The following is a 25446-nucleotide window of genomic DNA, read 5'->3' as shown; positions in this document are numbered from 1 at the left end:
GGGCACGTCCCAAGCGGGGAGAAGGCAGCGGTCCATCCACAGGAAGACTGCCAAGAGCCTCCAAGGTCAAAAACTAAAATTCACCTTGCAGCCTACAAGCCCGAGAACCTCACAGCCACCCTACAGAAGCCGTCCCACAATCTGGCTTGTCACTTCTCTGACATGGTGCTTTTACAAGAATAATATTTACTGGGGTTTTTTTCCCTTGATTTTAAAAGGTATTCTTGTGATTGTAAATAATTCAGGAAAACAACACAGTAACAAAATATAAAGGGAAAATGTATGTCCCAGAATCTCATCAATATTGATAGCAATTTGATGTATTTCCTGCCCATCCTTTTCCTGTGCCTTAATTAGACTAATACTAGTGATGTAATTTTGTTAGTTTTGTTTTCACTTAGTATTTCCTGAAGTCAACAGAATATTCTGAAAAAAAATAATAATCCAACAGGAATCACTTTTATATTCAAAGCCATTGATCTCTGTGTTTTTCCACACTATTTTATTGAAGGATAATATATATCTTGAATAGAACTTGAAAGAGTGCTCTGCTACTGACTATGGAATTTTATTCCAAGGGACTGACGCTCTGTTGGCAAATGCTGATGTTGGTGCTTCCTTGATCCATTTCAGACAACATCAGGACTTCCATTCCTTCTTCAAATGTCCTTATTTGGTTTGCAGCCTGAAACATCAAGGGATTTTAGTGGCCCAGTCATGAATGAATCAAATTTAATCCCCTCTGTTCTGTTTCTGTGTTTTCCTGAACTTGCAGTGACTTTTTCTTTCAATGCAAAATCAAAATGTAATCTTCTTGAAAAAAAATTTAAACAGCAATAAAACTCAACACATGTAATAGGAACAATGTACATAATTCAACTGAAGCGATAACAATATAGTCAAGACGAGTTTGCTCATGCTGAGGCAATGACAACAGTATCATAACTGTCACCTGAGAAATTACACAATGCCTTTGATGGTAAGATGCACCTTGATTTCAATGTGTAAATATTGCCATCTTAAAATCAATACTTATCAATTTATATAGAAATATTAGGAATGTGATAAACTTTAACTCAGGAATCCAATCAGCAAAACTCAGACTGCAGGAAACTCTACAGGTCAAACAAGGTAGCTGTTTCAAATAAATTACAAGGAAGGAAAAAAAGAGAGAGAGAAGGGGAAAACAATAGATTAAAAAGAGACTTAGAAGACATTTTAAAATACATGAATATATCTCAATGGATTACTATATTCATGAGACAACTGGAAATTTGAACACTGCATATTTGAAAATATTATTAAATTTTAGGTGTAATAATGGTGCTTTGGTTATGTATTTTTCAAAAGAACCCTTATCTTTTAGGAATACATGTTAAACAGTTACAGAAGGGATGATATGAAATCTGGGATCTGCTTCAAAATAATCTGGGCGGGTAGAAAGAATGCGAATGTGTGTGTGTGATGCGCAGACTCCTAAAACAGTTCCCTATTGTCCCCACCTTCTGGTAGTTACACCCTTATGTAATACCTTCCCCTTGAGTGTGGGCTGGACTTGGTGACTTTTTTCTAAAGAACAGAATTCAGCAAGGATGATGGGATACTTCTTTTATGATTAGGTTCAAAAGTCTGTAACTTCCCTTCTTGTTCACCCTCTCTTGCTCTCCTTCTTGTGGGCAATCTGATGAAGCAAGCTGCCATGTTGTGAGATGCTCTATAGAGATGTCCATGTGGAAAGGAAGGAGGGAGGCCTCCCATCAACAGCTCTCATAACTGAATCCTGCCAACGACCACTTCAGTAAACTTGGAAGTGGACCCTTCAGGTGAGATCTGAGATGACTACAGTCTTGTGAGAGACCCAAAGCCAGAGGATCCAAAAAAACCCCATCTAGAGACCTACTCCACAAAAACTGTGAGATAATAAATGTATGTTGTTTTAAACTGCTAAATTTGGGGTAATCCATTTTACCCAAATAGATAACTAATAAAGTATGTGACAAGACTGGCCATGGTTTGATGAATTTTGGGGTGACTAAAAGTATATGGGGGTTCATTTACCAGGCTTTCTACTTTTGTATATGTTTAAAATTCTCCATGATAGGCCCGACCTGGCTGCAACAAGTTAGGCTGAATCGCCCTTGTATAGCCCAGCGACGGAACACGCGTGTGTGCGGACGCAGCTGCACGAGGGGTTTTTTGTTTTTTGCTGTGCTGTGGAGCAGAGCTAGTTCCTCTCCAGCTCAGCTGTGCAGAATAGCACACATTGATGTTGCATGCTTTACAAATAAGCCATGTGGATGAAAGGCTCTTGGTGCTACAGCCAGGAGTCACTGCTGTGCCTCTGAGGTGGGAGAGCCAACTTCAGGACACTGGTCCACAAGAGACCTCCCAGATCCACATAATATCAAATGGCGAAAATCTACCAGAGATCACCATCTCAACACAAACACCCAGCTTCACTCAACGACCAGCAAGCTACAGTGCTGGACACCCTATGCCAAACAACTAGCAAGACAGGAACACAACCCCACCCATTAGCAGAGAGGCTGCCTAAAATCATAATAACTCCACAGACACCCCAAAACACACCACCAGACGTGGACCTGCCCACCAGAAAGACAAGATCCAGCCTCATCCACCAGAACACAGGCACTAGTCCCCTCCACCAGGAAGCCTAAACAACCCACTGAACCAACTTTAGCCACTGGGGACAGACACCAAAAACAACGGGAACTACAAACCTGTAGCCTGCAAAAAGGAGACCCCAAACACAGTAAGATAAGCAAAATGAGAAGACAGAAAAACACACAGCAGATGAAGGAGCAAGATAAAAACCCACCAGATGAAGAGGAAATAGGCAGTCTACCTGAAAAAGAATTCAGAATAATGATAGTAAAGATGATCCAAAATCTTGGAAATAGAATAGAGAAAATGCAAGAAACATTTAACAAGGACCTAGAAGAACTAAAGATGAAACAAGCAATGATGAACAACACAATAAATGAAATTAAAAATACTCTAGAAGGGATCAATAGCAGAATAACTGAGGCAGAAGAATGGATAAGTGACCTGGAAGATAAAATAGTGGAAATAACTACTGCAGAGCAGGATAAAGAAAAAAGAATGAAAAGAACTGAGGACAGTCTCAGAGACCTCTGGGACAACATTAAACGCACCAACATTCAAATTATAGGGGTTCCAGAAGAAGAAGAGAGAAAGGGACTGAGAAAATATTTGAAGAGATTATAGTTGAAAACTTCCCTAATATGGGAAAGGAAATAGTTAATCAAGTCCAGGAAGCACAGAGAGTCCCATACAGGATAAATCCAAGGAGAAATACACCAAGACACATATTAATCAAACTGTCAAAAATTAAACACAAAGAAAACATATTAAAAGCAGCAAGGGAAAAACAACAAATAACACACAAGGGAATCCCCATAAGGTTAACAGCTGATCTTTCAGCAGAAACTCTGCAAGCCAGAAGGGACTGGCAGGACATATTTAAAGTGATGAAGAAGAAAAACCTACAACCAAGATTACTCTACCCAGCAAGGACCTCATTCAGATTTGATGGAGAAATTAAAACCTTTACAGACAAGCAAAAGCTGAGAGAGTTCAGCACCACCAAACCAGCTTTTCAACAAATGCTAAAGGATCTTCTCTAGGCAAGAAACACAAGAGAGGGAAAAGACCTATAATAACAAACCCAAAACAATTAAGAAAACGGGCATAGGAACATACATATTGATAATTACCTTAAATGTAAATGGATTAAATGCTCCCACCAAAAGATACAGACCGGCTGAATGGATACAAAAACAAGATCCATATATATGCTGTCTACAAGAGACCCACTTCAGACCTAGAGACACATACAGACTGAAAGTGAGGAGACAGGAAAAGATATTCCATGCAAATGGAAACCAAAAGAAAGCTGGAGTAGCAATTCTCATATCAGACAAAATAGACTTTAAAATAAAGACTATTAGAAGAGATAAAGAGGACACTACATAGTGATCAAGGTATCGATCCAAGAAGAAGATATAACAATTGTAAATATTTATGCACCTAACATAGGAGCACCTCAATACATAAGGCAAATACTAACAGCCATAAAAGGGGAAATCGATCTTAACACATTCATAGTAGGGGACGTTAACACCCCACTTTCACCAATGGACAGATCATCCAAAATGAAAATAAATAAGGAAACACAAGCTTTAAATGATACATTAAACAAGGTAGACTTAATTGATATTTATAGGACATTCTATCCTCAAACAACAGAATACACATTTTTCTCAAGTGCTCATGGAACATTCTCCAGGATAGATCATATCTTGGGTCACAAATCAAGCCTTGGTAAATTTAAGAAAATCGAAATTGTATCAAGTATCTTTTCCGACCACAACGCTATGAGACTAGATATCAATTATAGGAAAAGATCTGTAAAAAATACAAACACATGAAGGCTAAACAATACACTACTTAATAATGAAGTGATCACTGAAGAAATCAAAGAAGAAATCAAAAAATACCTAAAAACAAATGACAATGGAGACACGACGACCCAAAACCTATGGAATGTAGCAAAAGCAGTTCTAAGAGGGAAGTTTATAGCAATACAATCCTACCTTAAGACAGAGGAAACATCTCAAATAAACATCCTAACCTTGCACCTAAAGCAATTAGAGAAAGAACAAAAAAACCCCAAAGTTAGCAGAAGGAAAGAAATCATAAAGATCAGATCAAAAATAAATGAAAAAGAAATGAAAGAAACGATAGCAAAGATCAATAAAACTAAAAGCTGGTTCTTTGAGAAGATAAACAAAATTAATAAACCATTAGCCAGACTCATCAAGAAAAAAAGACAGAAGACCCAAATCAATAGAATTAGAAATGAAAAAGGAGAAGTTACAACCGACAGCGCAGAAATACAAAGCATCCTAAGAGACTACTACAAGCAACTCTATGCCAATAAAATAGACAACCTGGAAGAAATGGACAAATTCTTAGAAATGTACAACCTTCCAAGACTGAATCAGGAAGAAATAGAAAATATGAACAGACCAATCACAAGCACTGAAATTGAAACTGTGATTAAAAATCTTCCAATAAACAAAAGCCCAGGACCAGATGGCTTCACAGGCGAATTCTATCAAACATTTAGAGAAGAGCTAACACCTATCCTTCTCAAACTCTTCCAAAATATAGCAGAGGGAAGAACACACCCAAACTCATTCTATGAGGCCACCATCACCCTGATACCAAAACCAGAAAAGGATGTCACAAAGAAAGAAAACTACAGGCCAATATCACTGATGAACATAGATGCAAAAATCCTCTACAAAATATTAGCAAACAGAATCCAGTAGCACATTAAAAGGATCATACACCATGATCAAGTGGGGTTTATTCCAGGAATGCAAAGATTCTTCAATATGGTGATACACCATATTAACAAATTGAAGGAGAAAAACCATATGGTCATCTCAATAGATGCAGAGGAAGCTTTCAACAAAATTCAACACCGATTTATGATAAAAACCCTCCAGAAAGTAGGCAGAGAGGGAACTTTCCTCAACATAATAAAGGCCATATATGACATGCCCACAGCCAATATCGTCCTCAATGGTGAAAAACTGAAAGCATTTCCACTACGATCAGGAAGAAGACATGGTTGCCCACTCTCACCACTCTTATTCAATATAGTTTTGGAAGTTTCAGCCACAGCAATCAGAGAAGAAAAGGAAATAAAAGGAATCCAAATCGGAAAAGAAGAAGTAAAGCTGTCACTGCTTGCAGAAGACATGATACTATATACAGAGAATCCTAAAGATGATACCAGAAAACTACTAGAGCTAATCAATGAATTTGGTAAAGTAGCAGGATACAAAATTAATGCACAGAAATCTCTGGCATTCCTATACACTAATGATGAAAAATCTGAAAGTGAAATCAAGAAAACACTCTCATGTACCAATGCAACAAAAAGAATAAAATATCTAGGAATAAACCTACCTAAGGAGACAAAAGACCTGTATACAGAAAATTATAAGACACTGATGAAAGAAATTAAGGATGATACAAATAGATGGAGAGATATACCATGTTCTTGGATTGGAAGAATCAACATTGTGAAAATGACTCTACTACCCAAAGCAATCTACAGATTCAATGCAATCCCTATCAAACTACCACTGGCATTTTTCACAGAACTAGTACAAAAAATTTCACAATTTGTATGGAAACACGAAAGACCCCCAAGATTGCCAAAGCAATCTTGAGAACGAAAAACGGAGCTGTAGGAATCAGGCTCCCTGACTTCAGACTATACTACAGAGCGACAGTAATCAAGACAGTATGGTACTGGCACAAAAACAGAAATATAGATCAATGGAACAGGATAGAAAGCCCAGAGAGAAACCCATGCACATATGGTCACCTTATCTTTGATAAAGGAGGCAGGAATGTACAGTGGAGAAAGGACATCCTCTTCAATAAGTGGTGCTAGGAAAACTGGACAGGTACATGTAAAAGTATGAGATTAGATCACTCCCTAACACCATACACAAAAATAAGCTCAAAATGATTAAAGACCTAAATGTAAGGCCAGAAACTATCAAACTCTTAGAGGAAAACATAGGCAGAACACTCTATGACATAAATCACAGCAAGATCCTTTTTGACCCACCTCCTAGAGAAATGGATATAAAAATAAACAAATGGGACCTAATGAAACTTCAAAGCTTTTGCACAGCAAAGGAAACCATAAACAAGACCAAAAGACAACCCTCAGAATGGGAGAAAATATTTGCAAATGAAGCAACTGACAAAGGATTAATCGCCAAAACTTACAAGCAGCTCATGCAGCTCAATAACAAAAAAACAAACAACCCAATCCAAAAAGGGGCAGAAGACCTAAATAGACATTTCTCCAAAGAAGATATACAGATTGTCAACAAACACATGAAAGAATGCTCAACATCACTAATCATTAGAGAAATGCAAATCCAACTACAATGGGATATCATCTCACACCAGTCAGAATGGCCATCATCAAAAAATCGAGAAACAATAAATGCTGGAGAGGGTGTGGAGAAATGGGAACCCTCTTGCACTGCTGGTGGGAATGTGAATTGGTTCAGCCACTAAGGAGAAAAGTATGGAGGTTCCTTAAAAAACTACAAATAGAACTACCATATGACCCAGCAATCCCACTACTGGGTATATAACCCTGAGAAAACCATAATTCAAAAAGAGTCATGTGCCAAAATGTTCATTGCAGCTCTTATTTACAATAGCCAGGAAATGGGAACAACCTAAGTGTCCATCATCGGATGAATGGATAAAGAAGATGTGGCACATATATACAATGGAATATTACTCAGCCATAGAAAGAAACGAAATTGAGCTATTTGTAATGAGGCGGATGGACCTAGAGTCTGTCATACAGAGTGAAGTAAGTCAGAAAGAGAACGACAAATACCGTATGCTAACACATATATATGGAATTTAAGAAAAAAAAATGTCATGAAGAACCTAGGGGTAAGACAGAAATAAAGACACAGACCTACTAGAGAATGGACTTGAGGATATTGGGAGGGGGAAGGGTAAGCTGTGACAAAGTGAGAGATTGGCATGGACATATATACACTACCAAATGTAAAACAGATAACTAGTGGGAAGCAGCCGCATAGCACAGGGAGATCAGCTCGGTGCTTTGTGACCACGTACAGGGGTGGGATTGGGAGGGTGGGAGGGAGGGAGACACAAGAGGGAAGAGATATGGGAACATATGTATAACTGATTCACTTGGTTATAAAGCAGAAACTTAACACACCATTGTAAAGCAATTATACTCCAATAAAGACGTAAAGAAAAAAAGAAATTCTCCACGATGAAGAGTACTTCAAAAGCAATCAGTGAAATATGGTAATAACAATTCACTGCCCCTCCTGTGCCCCACCACTTCACGGCAGTATAGTTATCCTCCACACGGCTGCACTTTTTCTGTATCTTGCATTTTGCTGTATTTCCTACTCCGATTTGTCTACTAGGCTGCATAAGACGGTAAATGTTTACTAAGTATCTGCTAAGTGCTAATGAAAAAATGGTCTAATGCACTGACTTAAAAAAAACAAAACTAAGAGAAAAGGCTCTTTTTATATTATGTCTATGATCAATTTGGGGAATGGCAACAGAATAAGTGAAGGTAAACTAAAGTGATGATTAAAAGGATATATAAATAAAGAAGGGGAAAAAAGGACCTCTGACAATGGACTAAGAAAGAATAGATGAGGGCAAATGTATTAGTTCATTTTCCAGGCTGTGGATTAATAGGTGTCTCTGTTTTTGTTTCTTTTTGTTTTGTTTTGTTTTGTTCAATCTGCCTGACTTTTGACAATTTCAGTCGTTTTTAAACCGCAGGGCAAGAGGAAAAAAAGGGATGTAATAGTCACATATTTCCCCTTGTCAACACATGTAGAAAATGTTAAAGATGATGGAAACCATCAGAAAAAATTAAACACTGAGTTAATTCACACAAATTAAATACTGAACGTGGATTCAAATTCCCACAGAGCGTACAGCTTGCCAAGTCATTAGAGGTCTAAGTTTATATTAATAAGGTCACACCTCGAGGGACTTCCCTGGTGGTGCAGTGGTTAAGAATCCGCCTGCCAATGCAGGGGACACAGGTTCGATCCCTGATCTGGGAAGATCCCACATGCCATGGAGCAACTAAGCCCGTGTGCCACAACTACTGAGCCTGCACTCTAGAGCCCGCAAGCCACAACTACTGAGCCCTCGTGCCACAACTACTGAAACCTGCACGCCTAGAGCCCTTGCTCTGCAACAAGAGAAGCCACCACAATGAGAAGCACGTGCACCTCAACGAAGAATAACCCCCGCTCGCTGCAGCTAGAGAAAGCCCACGCGCAGCAACAAAGACCCAACACAGCCAAAAATAAATAATTAAAAAAAAAAATAAGGTCACATCTCGATAAAATTTAACAAGTGTTTTAGAAGAGATATAAAATGTTTTTTTATCAAACCCACACGTAATTTTCTTATCTTCTTTTGACAGGGATAATTTTAAATTAGCTATTTGCCACTTCGTTCTTATAAAACGATTATAGGATGTGACTCACTGAGACCTAAATTATGTGAAAGTGCTAGAAAGAAATCTGCTGAGCATCAGCTGTGGAGGCCCGGCGACCTGCAGTCCCTGGAAGCAGCTGTAATCCAGTCCACAAAGGGAGAAACAATGTATAAGTAGTTCATTTTACAAGTTCTGGGTGGGAACACCTGAATTTAAACACAAACTCTGTTTCTTACTAAGGGTACAAGTTTAGGCAAATTCTTTAAATGTCCCAAGCTTCCGTGTGCTCATCTGATAAGAGAGTATGACAATGTACTTAACGTCTACATTTGTTGCAAGGATCAAGTGAAATAGCACATGACTTAGCACAGGGTGGGGTACTGTAATTACCCCTCCGTAAATGAGAGCCATTATTGCTGTTATTATCAAAACCACCAGAAGATAATCTTAGGCCCTTGGCTACCCAAACCCATATTTTTAGGATGTATGAATGTGAATTACTGTACAGAGTGTAATAAACTTCCCGCTCCTTTTCGGTTGATATTTTGATATTAAAACTGGGGAGGTAAAGTTAGAAGGATGGGTTTATGCATGCTCCTTTATGATATTGCAGTGTAATATACTTCTAGGAACCCAGTATCCAACTAAGTCAGGGTTTCTCAATCAGGGGCAGTTTTGCCCCCAAGTGAGTTCCAGGGGACGATAGGCAATTTGGGACATCTGGAGACATTTTTTTATTGCCATGACTGGGAAGGTGCTACTGGCATCTAGTGGGTAGAGACTAGGGATGCTGCTAAACATCCCACAGTGCACAGGACAGTCCCCCACCCACAAAGCATTATCCAGTTCAAAATGTCAAGTGTCAAGGTTGAGCAACTCTGCCCAAGTTAAAGCCAAGAACAGAATTCTTCTTTTAGTTGGCCTTTAAAGGTTTGGGGCAAGCATTTAACAACAGCTAAGACTGATTTTAAGCTCTCTTACTTTTAGCCAATGGAACTACTCATGATTCTTTCATCATACTGACCAAGACTTCAGAAAGCTTCTTCCTGATGCTGTTAGCTAAAACATACATCACTTTTTGAGAAGAAAGAACAGATATTTCATGAATAAATTAGAATCCCACACTGTTCCTTAATACTGTGACCCAGAAAACTGATCCGTACTATATTGCATATGATATATAAATATTTGACATATAAATAAATATGATGCACTACTTTATATTTCCCTATAGCAAGAATCTGTGGGCCAACGGATCCAACACCACTATATGTTACAGGTGGGGAGGAGAAGGCAGAAATTGAGCATCCCTACAATTTCTTTAGTGGCTCTGATCTTCCAACCAACCCTCCTCTCCACTCCAATCAAAACACTTCTAACAGTCTCTGTGGATATTTCCAGTAAAAAGCAACAACAGACCCCCACCACCATCAGGTACCTTGGCATTTTACACCACCTATTATTATTTGAAGAGCTTGAAACCAGAAGCCCTATTTTTTCCAGTGAAAATATTTGAACGGGCTGTCAAAAAGCCTCTCAGAAATACGCCCCATCCAACAGCAACAAATCCTGTGCAAACAAATCAAGTGGTGCAGAAATCCTCTGCACGAGATGATAGGGGAGGCCTCCATGCTGACACTGTAGGCGAGCCAAGTTTTCATGTACTTGGATGGCTGACCTCCAACTTCTGACATATTCATTATATTCTAGCATGTCGGTTGCAGATTGCATTGAAGTGATGACAGCTACAAGACAGCCAATGAGGAATATGGCCATTCTGGCAACAGGTGGCCTTTCACTTGCACTGGGAAAGTTAATCTAGTTTATCATCAAAGTATATTATGTTCAAGGAGTGTCATGTTTTGAGAGCTCTAGTGACAGATCAAACAGAGAAAGCATTCTTCCGTGGAACGTGCCATTTCGGGGAGACCAATCCTTTCAAACCACTTCATTGTTTATGCTTGACTCAGGTCTGTTAAGTTACTTCGTTGTCTCAAGGTTTACATTACAGTTCCCAAATTATGGTTTGTGTCCCCTGTCAAAGGCTGACGGAGGTATCTACAATCTCACTTTAAACAATCAAATACCTCTATTGCAAGGAATTTTTAATAGTCCTAATTTGTCAGCAAAAAAAAAACATATTGAAGAATAGGTCAGCAGCTAAAGTATATTCATCTATTCAAATTGACCATCACACTTCTAGATGAATTTTCAAATTATACATGTTCAAAACCAGCTTTGCCTACCCCCATTCAAAATACAATTTTTTAAAATAATCATTGAAATGAAATCATAGCCAAGGCTCATAATGGAGAAAAAATGGCCCCTGGAGGGTACTAACTTCTCTTCGGGTTTAACCTTGGATTTTGGCAGGAAATCCCTCCCCAACCTCTCTCCCATTCGCACTAAAGCCTGAGATAAATGATGCTAGATGGTAATATTTATTCAGTCATCCCATTCCATGGCTGCCTTCCAAGTTGGATGATTATGTTTTGCTGCACTTTGGACCTCATTTGAAGAACTCTTAATAGTTCTAAAACATAGGGAAGCAATCAAAATGCTCATGTGCCTTGTGGAAAATAATTTTAATTTGCTTCAAAATCTTCTAGCCTATTGGATCATTCTTTATGAAGAGCCTTAGTGTAAGAGAAATAGAGTTACACTGTTTATATTTTCTTCGTTCTATGTGAACTCCTCTTTGCCCAGGGATAGTCCAAGACATTTAATCTCTAAAAGCAAATCAGTCTCTCTAATCCACAACTACTCTCCTGCACTAGAAAGGATGGCAATAGTCCCATAAACATATATAGAGAAGGTTACCTATTCACAGTACTTCTCTTGTGTTCTTGGTGGGGTTCTACTAAAGACTCTAAGATAGGCATCAGCTGACTCATCTCAGATTTTGATGATTCTGAGTCATTTACGTTCCATCCTAGCAATCTGGCAAGTACCTCCTTGGGGACTGGTCAAATTGAGCACCCTTCAGGCCAATGATCTCAAAGCATGCAGTTCCTCTGGTTACTGAACACTTCAAAGAAAAGGAAATATTTACACATGTAAGGAAACAAAAGCGACATGATTTACTTTTGCTCTGTAACTACTTCACCCACCTATTACTTAAAATATGGATCAGGAAAAAAAAATATGGATCAGGTATTCTATTCGATTTAAACAATCACACATACAGCACTAGCTACACATTGTTCTTAGTACTTTTCATACATATTACAATAATTTAACCTCTTAAAAATCCCATGGGGTAGATGCTATTATTATATCTCTTTTACAGATGAGAAGACTGAGGGCCCAGAGCATAGGCGACTTTCCAAGGCCACAGAACTAGTCAGTGGCAGTCCAGGTTTGAACCTAGGTAGGCTTACACCAAAGTCCACGACATTAACCACCATGTTGCGCTATCTCCACCAGCAGCATAATAACACCATAAATAATACCTAAACTTTAATGAGCCAGGCTAGAGACTGTGCAGGGTGTCTGTAATCTCTGCCACAACCCCTGAGAACAGTACAACCATTATCCCAGTTTTACACAGGAGGAAACTGATGATTGGAGAGGTAAACCGTTTGGCCAAAAACTCACAGCCAGACAGTGGTGGAGCGTGGACTGGATATTGGGGAGATAAAGAGATGAAACAGAAAACAGTTCTACTTCTGAAGTTTCTGATAGTTTATAAAAGGAGCTGCTCATTGGTCTGAAAGCGTCAGGGACATTTTTCGAAGTACAATCTTTATTCTCTCTAGAAAAGTGAAACTGAAATTCTCGTTAGCTAGCCTTCCTCAGACATTAGAAGTCTATTCCTAAAGAACCTGGAGATTCAGTTGTTACTCCATTAAGTTAATAAGACTCTAAATCTTCAAAAATACCCAAAGCTAATTCACTTATGAAAGGAAATAAAAAGAAAGTTAAAAAAATTGAATCCTTTCACAAAGGTAAAATTACTTTGCATTTAAGAATCCCAGCATTTGGGCTTCCCTGGTGGTGCAGCGGTTAAGAATCCTCCTGCCGGGCTTCCCTGGTGGCGCAGTGGTTGAGAGTCTGCCTGCTGATGCAGGGGACACGGGTTCGTGCCGCGGTCTGGGAAGATCCCACATGTCGCGGAGCGGCTGGGCCCGTGAGCCATGGCCGCTGAGCCTGCGCGTCCGGAGCCTGTGCTCTGCAACGGGAGAGGCCACAGCAGTGAGAGGCCCGCGTACCACAAAAAAAAAAAAAAAAAAGAATCCTCCTGCCAGTGCAGGGGACACAGGTTTGAGCCCTAGTCTGGGGAGATCCCACATGCCACGGAGCAACTAAGCCCATGCACCACAACTACTGAGCCTGCGCTCTAGAGCCCACGCGCCACAACTACTGAAGCCTGCGCGCCTAGAGCCCGTGCTCTGCAACAAGAGAAGCCACCACAATGAGAAGCCTGCGCACCACAACAAAGAGTAGCCCCTGCTCGCTGCAACTAGAGAAAAGCCTGCCTGCAGCAACGAAGACCCAACGCAGCCAAAAAGAAAAAGGATCCCAGCATTCATAATTCTTCTTTTTAAAAAATAATTATAGTTAGAAATATAAGACAAAATGTAATGATATCAAGAAAAAATAATACTAGCAAATGTCATTGTTTTTTCAGGAAGAAAATGAGGTTTCCAGGAGAAAAAAGATAGCACAAATTTTAAAAACAGAATAAAATATTAAGTTTAAAGCACATGTATGCTGAAATATTATGCAATCATTTAAAATTGTGTTTATAAAGATTTTTATGAGGTTGGCATAGTATTTATTTGTATTAAGGAACAAAGTAGCATAAAGTCTGAATGTACAGTATAATCCATTTCTTCTTTAAAAATGTATTTAGTCATTTACATACACATATACATTTCAGGTAGTAAATGTACCAAAAATTAACAAAGGAATTCCCTAAATGGTAGGATTACAAGTCATATTTATTTTCTTTATACTCTTTATATTTTTTAAACTTTCCACAATTCAGTACATATTTTATGTTATGAAAAAATACCACTAATTAGAAAACTGTGGAATAACTATCTCACTCTGCACAGATCCCCACCACAGACATCCACAGGCCCAGGTCGTAGCTGGACTGGAGACAGGTTCTCAAACTGGACTGAAACCTAACTAAGAGGGCTGTTTAACTGAGGAAACACAGGGGGTAAAGGAACAATGGAAATCACTGCCATAAGAGCCAGAAAACAAATGAAGTCAAGTCCATGGGTATGGCAAGATCACATTTGGGAGCACAACAGTATCCACCCCACGGGTTACATGGAGCAAAGTCAGTAGCCTAGAGAGCTAAAGCAAAGTGGGAGGAGGTTCGGAAAGAGGACTAGGCATTGCAGGAACCAACAGGGCTTCCCTTTGGTGCCTTGGGCCTTATCTTTGAAGTGGTTACATTAGCTTAAGGAAGGCACACAAGGCTAGACCAACTAAATTGTGTTGGGTTCCCTAACACAACCACATGAGCCAGCCACACGGTGGGGAAGTACAGCTCATTGACACCTAGTACAAGGATAACCCAAACTCCCTGTTTCCTGCCATAACATAAAATCCAGAACAGCTCTAACATCCCAAGAGCCACCCAGACTCAGGCCTAATTAGAACAAGCTTGGCCAATCCAATAGCCATAGCTGCTTTCAAGATACTAAAAAGATAGGGATTTTAGGACAACGGAAGGAAGGAAGGAAGGAAGGAAGGAAGGAAGGAGGGAGGAAGGAGGGAGGGAAAGGAAGGAAGGAAGGAAGGAAGGAAGGAAGGAAGGAAGGAAGGAAGGAGGGAAGGAGGATAGGAAGGAAGGAAAGGAAAGGAAGAAAATCCTGAGATTTAGAGATTCCAAGGGAAGAGTCTACCTTTAAGTAAATTTCCCGGATCACAGGAAATCCTAGGAAGTTTCAGAGAAGACCAAAATTAGCCTAGTTCAGCTCCTGACTAAGAACCAGGTAAGATGTAAAAACTGTCCCAGAAGTATAACCAAAGACATTGAGCTTGTCCAGATGTAACTATGGCTTCTCAGAAACGTAGTATTATTTGTGACTACATGTAATGAATGGTCAGATGGTCCAATTCTGCAATTAAATTGAGGCTCAGATAAAATGTTTAACTTTTTATATTTTTATGCTCTGCACTTTTTCATTTAAATTATTCTTTGAATGCAGTGAATTTACTCTGTATTTCTTTGTATCCCATACAACACAGATTATTAAATATTTGATGAGATGTCAAATTAAAACCTAAGAATGATTTACTTTCCCAGTGAATTCCCACTCTCTAGACTTACTATAAGATTTCTCAAAAATTAAGCTAATTATCCATTCTAAATGTAATAGTTTGCATCTACCAACCTTAAAAAAACTTAAAATAACAGCCAAAATGTTACCTGTTTCTTAATGGAAAAGAATATTAAAAGAAGAATGTCTGTCTACATGTATATAACTGAGTCACTTTGCTGTACAGCAGAGATTGCCACAGCCCTGTAAATCGACTACACTTCAATAAAATTAATTAATTAAAAATTAAGCTAATTTAAAAACCATGTGGGGATTAAAGCATTTATTAGAAATGTTCGCGGATATCGAAAAAAATTGAAGGATAATAATTCTTTTTACTTTATAGATAATTCAAAATAAAATCTTTATTTTTACACAAATTGCTTCATATTTTGTTTTTTGGGTTTTTTTTTTTTTTTTAATGAGATGGTGCATTTTTTTGGGGGGGGGGGGCCATGCCGCGTGGCTTGTGGGATCTTAGTTCTCAGACCAGGGATCAAACCCAGGCCCGTGGCAGTGAAAACACGGAGTCCTAACCACTGGACCTCCAGGGAATCCCCAGTTCAGATTTTGAAATCACTCATTGGTGTAATCTTTTGGAAGAAATTTTAATATAATACGTATTTGTTAGCAGTTCAGAAAATCTATTCAAGAAAGTAATCACACACAAAAAAGAAAGTAATCACATAATTCAGTTTATTTCTTCAAATTAAGCATTTCATTATTAAACTGCAATATTATCTGACTAATTTTCAATTAAAAGAATGCACTTTTAATTGAATAAACAAGAAATTAAGTTTCACCAACATGTTGTACTAAATTGTAACATAACACACAAATAGGAAGAAAAGACGGGAGGAATAAGTACATATATATCCTTGGTATTATAATGAAGAAATATTAGTTGGATTATTTTTAATTACACAACACCAAAAAAAGAACTTTGTAGATTTCAAAAACAAAATCAACGAAAAGAAAATAAGACTATGTGTTGATAGAGCCTCTTTTTACAGAAAACTTTTTCTTCTAGAATACTACCTTAAACTTAAATTCAGAAAGCTATATACCAAGTTATTCATGGTAGTCTTATTTATAATAATTTAGTTGACTGCAACCTAAATACTAGCTATGGTTTGAAACATTAAGCAAATTATTTAACACAGATGAATGGGATAGAACCAGAAAAAAATGTTAATTATATACTTCTAATGTATAAAATATTTATGATGAGCATTATATTTGTGGGATAATTATCCTGAATACTCATGGACCCTTTTGCATAATTACCAGTCTAGAGCAGCATTCTAGAACCTCCTATGGCTCGGTAAAATGAGAACTGGTTTGGAATGGGCACCCTTCATGGTCTGTCCACGTAGGAAAACTTTGTTCTACAAATACATCTGTAACAATCAGTCCAAAACGGCCAGGACTTAATTAATAACTGACAGCTTCCCTAATTTTTGTCCCTGCTTCCAGCTTAGGATCAAACAGAGAAAGCCAAAAATATACGCCTAACCAGTCACATAGGATACCCTGCTTCTGGTTATCCCACCTCCAGCTTCACCATGCCAACAACCGCCAAGCAGGGCATACCTGAAGCCTTCGCCTTTTTCCACTATAAAGCTTTCCCATGTCTCTCCCTGTATATGAGTCTCTGCCAAACACGAGTGATGGTGGCTGACTTCCTTGCTACAGCAAGCTCTAAATAAATATCCTTTGTTTTTCTCATTTGATTGGTTTTCATTTATTTCCACACCATGGAAGAACTGAGAAAATGCCATGACAAACTTGTAAAAGAATTCATAAAAAGGCAAAGTCACTTAGTTATTGCAAAGTGTGTATCATGGAATTTATACCTAAATATGACATACAAGGTAAGAAATACATGCAAACATTTAAGAGCACCCCCCTTTGAGAATCTCTGTAACATCTTTTTTTTAATACATTCTCACATACAGTGATCTCCAAGCATCTTTAAATTTGTACACCATTAATAAATTTTGGCAAGCACTACCAAAATATAGATACTTATTTATACACTTGTACATGTAACAAATTTAGACAATTTAGAGGATGAGATAAAGTGAAATAAAACTACTTTTAAACATTTGGTGAATCATGCTATCAGTAGCTAATGCCTTTGTTGTGGGTGTAAATTCACAAAAAGCTTTTAAAATAATTTCCAAGTTTTATGTCTAATAATTCGATGATTAGATTGTTATTGCCTCTTAAATGGCTAAACATGAACACATATTAGGTGTGGGTAAAATGTCAGCTCTGCCATGTTCTAAATGCTTGCCTGTGCTTAATCACTGTTATTATTATATTTTATCTGTGGTGTCTCTGCCAGAACCTTTTTAGTCCACTTTCCATCTCAAGACTGAAATGCAAACAAGATAATATCCTCTATACAACTATTAAAACAGGCCCATATGGTCTATAAAAGTTTGCAGGATGCTGAAAGCAAACAGTCAACTGTCTACCAACATCCAATTTTTTGTGGAACACCCCAAAATAAGTGTCAATCAATAACTTAAATATTAGTAAACTTATTTCTCATTTTAGATAATATATGAATAGCAAATTAATAGATAAATAGAAGTTCTAATATTTTCCTCCCACTGCTCAATGGATACTTGTGTGGAGATACGCTTTGTAGACCAGTCTACTACTATATGATGTCCCTGAATTTAATCAGCAAACAGGTTTTTTTTCTTCTTTTGAAAATAAAGGTGAAGAGGAAATGAGATGGCAACTGTGTTTACATTTCCTCTTAAATTCACATTAGGAAAGGGATTATGCATAACTTTTTGTGACTAATGACCTTCTGAGCTAACGGAAGGAGAGGTAGATCTGAAGAATAAAACAACAGAGCCTTCAAATATTTGTTATTCCAGCTTTCCTGTTTTCCTTCTTTGAAAATTGGCAGCTCCAGAGTTCAAAGCATTTCAATATTTAGTTCATGTTAAATCTGCACAATTATCTTATAAAAATTATGCATCGTAAGTGGCTTGGTAAGCACATTAGCTGATTCTCATATTACCCAAGAGAAGGCATGTCAACCAGATGTGCTGATAAATCTAAGTTCAAAATTTCTCAGTACGAACAGTCACTTATCTGCATTTTTAGTAGCCATGTTTGCGATTCCCGTCATTAGTCATTAGTGCTCTAAACTTCCCTTCTTTATTTCTCTCAGTAATGACAGAATTTAAACACCAATATCTCAGCCATTTTTGAGTCATTCATATTATGCATATCGCTACTGATTACTGAACTTTTTAAAAACTTTTATCTACTTCTTCCCTGATACATTTGTGAAAGTTCCACTATCATTATCTTTTTCTGCTAAAAAACTCTGTTTGCTCTTTGGCTATTATCTTTTCCTTGTCAGTCATAACTAATGGGACTGAATCTTGTTTAATTTTTTTCCATCTATTCTACTCCTGTCATGCTTTTATTTCCCCCTACATATAGATCTTAAAATAAGTCAAAGGAACCAGTTCATTAAAGAATTATTTGAATGCCTCTCACAGCACACAGGCTTTCATTGTGGTGTCTGCCCAGATTCTTCATTTCATTCTACTTCTCCCAATTGGTTCTCTCTCCTTGTACAGAATACAAGGAAACTCTTTTAAATCATCTTTCTTAAAGTCTGATACCCAATGTTATGATCTGTAAAACCAATTTGCATGATAGTCAGTCTTCAGTTAGCCATGGCAACTGGGGAAATATTGGCCTGTTATAATTAATTGAAAGCTCTTGAAAGGAACCAGAATTCACGTAGGGCACAGCTCTTCACCTTCCACCAAACCTGCTCCAATATTCAAGTAAATTATATGCATTTGAGAAGTAGAATCCTGAACTTTCCCATCCATTTTCCAGTAGGCATGATAATAGATACTAAATTAACTAAAGGGAGAAGGTCCAAAACAACAGCACAAAAGGCAGTACAGACTATTGATACCAATTCTTAAAAGTGATTACTTCTGGGAAGGAATGCATGATTGAGGAGTAGGAAAGACGGTGAATGAACATTCAATTTCTACTGTGTCCCCTTCTGTATCAATTTAATATTTCATAGCAGCATGTATATTCTATAATTCAAGATAACAAGAAAAAGAAAGTATATGAAAACTAATCACCTGTTTAAATTAACTAACTGCATAAACAACTGTAAAAATAAATTAATTGCCTGTGTAAGTAATTAGCTATTTCCAGCAAAGAATACACATTAAAGTTATGGTCAAAGCACTATTTATTTTTGTGAGTTAAATATAGCTACAACTATATCTTAAATATATTAAATTTATATTTTGAACATATTAAGTATACTTAAAATATATCAAAATGTATGTTTATAAGTCAAATATATCTTTTATACATATTGCATATTATATCTTCAGACCTTTTATGGTTGAAGTCTGTATAGGCAGTAGTTAGATCCCCAGATGCCTGTTCTACCCTAGGCATTCAGTTCTCACCTATTCCACCCAGGAAAGAATGAAGAGGTTTATCCTGAGCACTTAAACAAGCGGCTCTGGAGTTACTAGCCAGGCACAGCTGATCACCGGGATCACGAAAAAAGCTGAACAGTGGGAGATTACAGTGAAAATGTACATACTAAACAGCGATCTCCCAGTCCCTTTCCTGGTTGCCTTTCAGAATGATGGCAAGCCGACTCCTAATCTGTCTCACACTAGCAGGAAACTGGAGAAATGTAGACGACCAAATGACAGTGCCAGAGAAGCCACCAGCAAAGGCCACCAGTTGGCAAAGCTCCATCACACCCCAGAGCTTCCATTCACCTTGAATGCCTTGTTCTTAAACATGATCACCAGGGTTCGCCAACAGCAAATATTAAAGTCTAAGATCAAAACAAAAAAAATAAGAAAAAAATTGCAGGAAAATAAAAGAGAGAAGAACACTTTAAAAATTATAATTAAATTTCCAGGACATTAGGGAAACTCATATCCATGGAACAAGAACAGAACACTATTTTTAAGAAGGAACATGGAGAGAATAAGAAAAAAAAATCTTACAAACTAAAAATATGACAGGAAAAATAAAATGAATGATCTAAAAAAAACTCCTGTGCTCATTTTCTCAGAAAGCAACTGGATGATATATTCCACCAAAATGAAGAAATAAACTAAAAATGAAGAGCACTTGTCAGATAATTCATTTTTGCCCTAATTTACACCAATCTATTTATCTATCTAGTATTTTAGGTACTGTCTTGCAGGGATGATATCACACTTTGTGCACCATTTTATAACTAAGCTCTCTCACAGAATTACATATCAACATCCTATCATGGCAATAAATACAGATTTATACATTTCCATCATTATTTTTAAATCCTGTCCAATAAGGCTTATAAACATTATTACTTATTAATCCCAATTTCATTTACACACATGAAAAAACTGTAGCATATACATTATGGAAATGTATTTAATTGGGTGTCCTGGTGGACCTGGATGTTTCAGGACACAGGGATCACTGCAATAACTCCGTTCCATGACTTCTATGGTCCACACGTTGGAAACCACTTCACAGGGAAAAACAAGCCCTTTAGCAACAGGGAGGGATAAAAGTCCCTTCGTCATGTGTGTCATTTACTCATTCAACAAATACTCACTGAAGACCTACTGCGTAGCCAAGCATGGTGCACTTTAAGGTAGTTGGACCTACAGGACAGCAAGGCACCATGAGGAGCTTGGAGCACGTGGAAACGGGTGTGAGGGTGGGAGTAGGGAAAAAATACTTAAAATAACAGCCAAAATGTTACCTGTTTCAAACTTCTGTGACTTGGACATTTTACTAAGGGCCAGCCCTGCTTCAGACTTGCCCCAAAGCCACCCAAAGAGACATTCCCTAGACTTCCTTTCTCCCTCAGAGGAGAGAGGCATATGTTTGGACCAACCCTGGTCAGAGACATGCTACTGCTTGTGTTAAGGAGACCCTGCACATCATGGACTAAGGTCAGGATGTCTACGGCTCCTCTGTGAAGATTTTATGGGCCGTTAGTAGTATCACAGCAGGAATTTTTTACGCTTCTTCACATACCACTATTCTCTTCTTTGGGAAAACTTTACAAAGTAAATTGGAGGGGGGAGAAAATGAGGGGGGGCGTTGATAAAAGAAACTCTCCTCCTGATGATTGAACTTCTTGAAAATATTGTCAGACCTGATCACAGTCCCCAGACAAAATGCTTTGTACACATACTTCTCAGCAAGATAAAATAATAAGAACAAAGCCTAAGTCAGAAGCACCATGGAGCAAAGAGGGAAGCACTCCAGTAAATTCATCCTGAGAATGTCATCTTTATTTTGATGAGGGACAAATCACATCTTAAGTCATAAGATGTATATGTATATGCTCCCAGGATTAAATTGTTAAGGGTAAGGCATTTGAGAATAAAAAAATGTGCATCTCAGCCCCATGCCTCCTCCTAACTGAAGTCTAATCCAGTTGAAATCAAAACTTCAATCCCTCAACCAAATAACTTCTCCCCTCCTGTACCCTTAATCCTAACCCACAATTTTACAGACCAGGAGTGAAGCGGGGGAAGTGGCATGGTCTCTTCTTTTCCTCCTTTTAATCCAAAGCCTTTCTCACCTACTCACGGGCAAGGGCAGTAGGCAGAATAGTGGTAAAGGAGTAAGAGCTTCTTTTCTCAGTTGATGCTGTTCATGGTTCTCTTTGACATGACTGATAACCTTTGCAAAGTCGTCATCAAATTGTGGCTCTTCTTCTATGGGGTTCATAGTACATTTTTCCAAGCCCTCCTCAGAGACCTCCCCATGCACCATTTCTCGGGGCAGGGAATGCAATTTCAGGCTGAGCTCTTTAACTTCACCTTAATTCTCGCCCTCTCTTTGTACTCTTCATGCAACCTCTTTCTGTCAGGGCTCCCTCACCTCAGCAAAACCCCCTCCAGGACAGGTTTCTTCCAGCAGAGTTCACTCCTGGCTGTCCTGTTCATGGTCAACATGGCCTCCAGGAAACACTGTGAACACCTGCCTGGCAAACCATTAAAGTGCAGGTCTCTCCCTGTCTTAGCCTAAGTTGCCAAGAAGTAGGGCCTCAGATAGAGCTTTGCGTGCAGGTAGTTTACTTGGGGTAATGATCCCAGGGAGCAAGAGAGCAGGAGAAGAAGACAGAAACAGAAGGAGGCAAAGCCAATACAGGTACACATTTTCAAGCTGGCCACCATGAAGGACAAGGATAGGGATCCCGTCAGGACAGACTGCAGACCTGTAAGAAATGCTTCTGGGGGTGGGGTGAAGGTGGGGAGTTGGAGGTGCTGAGGAAAGTAGGAAGCATTTATCTACCGTTTCTCCTCCCCCATTGATCAAGTGTGGCCCCACTGGTATTAGCTCCCCACAATTTCAAGTTGAGTATGAATGAATTCAGGGCCACTATATCAGAGAAACCCTAGAGCAGAAAGGGAAGGCTATGCAGTGTGGGTCTGGGGCCAGACCCTCTCTCATTGTACTTATACAAAACACCAGCAGTGACCTCAGTAGGAGGTGAGGGGCCAAGAGAATTGCGAAGTGGTGCACAAAAGGTGCCCAACACACTTTCTCTAACACCCTCTCTCTCCTCTCCTGGATGTTAAAAGACAAAGTCATGACTCTTGCGCAAATATAAAATGAATGTTTATCAAAGATGACCTTTAACTTATTAACTAATGAGGGAACCAGTAAGATGTCAGAACCTGTTCAAAGGAGAATTCAAAGTGCAGATACATGGTTAGGCCCTTAGGAATACCGGAATGAAAGGAGCTTGCTTAATTGATATAAAACTAGCTTCTCTGGAGTAAAAAGAGGGAGGAATCAATTGCATCTCCCTGAGACAAAATTCAATTGCATCTCTATGAACAGGAATAATTTGTATTACTATCAATTTTCTATAATTTACAAAGTTATAAAGTAACTCAAAGAAAATAAAAGCTACAGTCCCAGAGAATCACATAACCAAGGGGAGTGTTCTAGACAATGCCTAGTTTCCATTTTAAAAGACCCAGTTATCATTTTTGCCCACTTCAAAGTCTTTCCCCATTTTTCTTGACGAGGCCACCATGCGATACCCTAGCCTTTATTTTCCCATATGCTCATCAAAAATTCTGTTAGGAATTCGCTTGTGATCCAACCCAAAGAACTAAAGGGTGAACCTCTAAGTCAGGGGTCAGCAAACTGTGACCCTCAGGCCAAGTCTGACCATTAGAATTTTGAAGATAGTTTTATTGGAATTCAGTCACACTGACCTATTGCCTAGGACTCCTTTCACTCCACAACAGCACAGATGAACAGTTGCAACCAGGACTGCATAGCCCACAATGCCTGATATATTTACTATTTGGCTCTTCATAGAAAAAGTTTGCTGACCTCTGCTTTAGGTCATCAAGCAAACAGCAAGATTGTGAAATGTCAATTTTCCTTTCCATCAGATGGCCCCTGTCTCTAACAATGGTTTTCCAGGGGTTGAGGCCAAGAAGGGAGCACAGGAGAAATACCTGGCATTTTCTAATCCTGTTCATACCCTTCAAAGAACCCCCTTGTTCTCTATCACACCACCTAACTTTCTCTGATGTAGACTGGAGCTGGGTAATAGGGGGCCAAGAGTTCAAAGACTAGTTTTACCACCTCCTAATAAAGTCTACAAAGAAATGTCTAGACCTCTCCTTACAAAGTATAGGCACTTACCGCCCATTGTCTTCAATTTATGAGCCTTAATTAAAATTCCAAGATCCCAGGAAAGGTCTTGTCCCATCACTATTCCAAGACAAAGCTGCTGCTAAACGATTAGGGCCGAGATTCAAATCCAGGTCTGACCCAACTCAAAGCTTGTCCCTGCCCGACTCTCAGGTTATGCATGATTCTTGGGGACTCACCTCACATGAATGCCATCTACTTTCAGAGCCATTTTGTTGTTAGTTTTAAAGACGCTGGATGTGGCAAGAGCAATGTGGTGAGAAAAAATGTTTTAGGCAGAATGCTTGATACCTCCTTGCTGCTTCCCCACCATTCAGATGGGGGAGGAAACATGGGTCGTCTTCCACACCAGCCTGGCAGAGGAAACAGACATCTGTCTCAAGACGGTATTTCTTACTCTTGATAGCAGCCAGGAGTGCTTTCTGATCCAAAAGCAAAAGTGTCTCTCAGCTAAGAAATATGAGATTAAAACTCAAGCATATTGAAACTAAACTTTGAATTAAGTTTCTTTCTTTCTTTTTTTTTTAAAGAACTGCTTAACAACAATGAAAAAAACGTCATATTTCTAAAGCACCAGGTAGGATGTTTCTAATTAAGTTTTGGAGGAAAAACATTCAGAAGCCAATTAGTGGAAGGTAAAGGGTGAACCATGGAAAGGCAGCATCTTCACAGTCGCCTGATGCCTTCCTTTTAACACACAGAAAAACCAGCATAATGCTTCCCTTTTTCTTTGGTTATAACAAGAAAATAAGAGACTCAGGTTTTCATCTCTGATGGTATAGACAGGGATTGTCAATCTGAGTGTCAAGACTGTTTCTTGAGCTGATGTTTGCAGACCATCAACTGTTTTCCTCATTTTCTGTGCAGGTCGTCCCTCTGGTTGTTTTCACTTACAGAGGTCAAGTGTCACATTTCAAGCAATTCTGAGGATGTCCTGGCCCACTCTTTCTTGAGGCATCATGCAATAAAATAGTTGATGGATACCAAATATAGTTTGGTGTTCATAATATACTGGGAAAAAGCAAAGCTTTTGGATTCAAATTTGGGTTCAAATACTGGCTCTGTCCTTTACTAGCTGTGTGATCTGGCACCAATGCTTCACATCTGTGAACTTTAGCTTTCTCATCTGTGAGTTAGAGAGAATAATCACTTCCTAATTTTTGTTGTGAAATTTAAACAAGAAAGTGTAGGAAAATCTTAGCACGAAGCCTGACACACGGTAGGTATTTCAGTAAGTATTCACTCCCTCCCACTCTACTCTGCTATACTCAGCAGTTACCATGCTTCAGAGAAATTTTATGAGTTTTGATATTGCAACTACCCAAAGATGCACTCCAT

General features: G+C 38.6%; 1 long non-coding RNA gene across 1 annotated transcript in view; it reads right to left on the bottom strand.

The window, feature by feature from the left end:
• Positions 1-497: 497 nt before the first annotated feature.
• The window catches only part of LOC117196425 (uncharacterized), a 46564-nt gene continuing 21615 nt past the window's right edge, over positions 498-25446 (bottom strand). Inside the window, exon 6 of the long non-coding RNA XR_007478202.1 lies at positions 498-685. This is a non-coding gene — a long non-coding RNA (uncharacterized LOC117196425). The remainder of the gene's footprint in view (positions 686-25446) is intronic.

The sequence above is a fragment of the Orcinus orca genome, chromosome 6 (genome assembly GCF_937001465.1).
Source record: "Orcinus orca chromosome 6, mOrcOrc1.1, whole genome shotgun sequence".
NCBI lineage: Eukaryota > Metazoa > Chordata > Mammalia > Artiodactyla > Delphinidae > Orcinus > Orcinus orca.
This window is presented reverse-complemented; position numbering and strand designations above follow the sequence as displayed.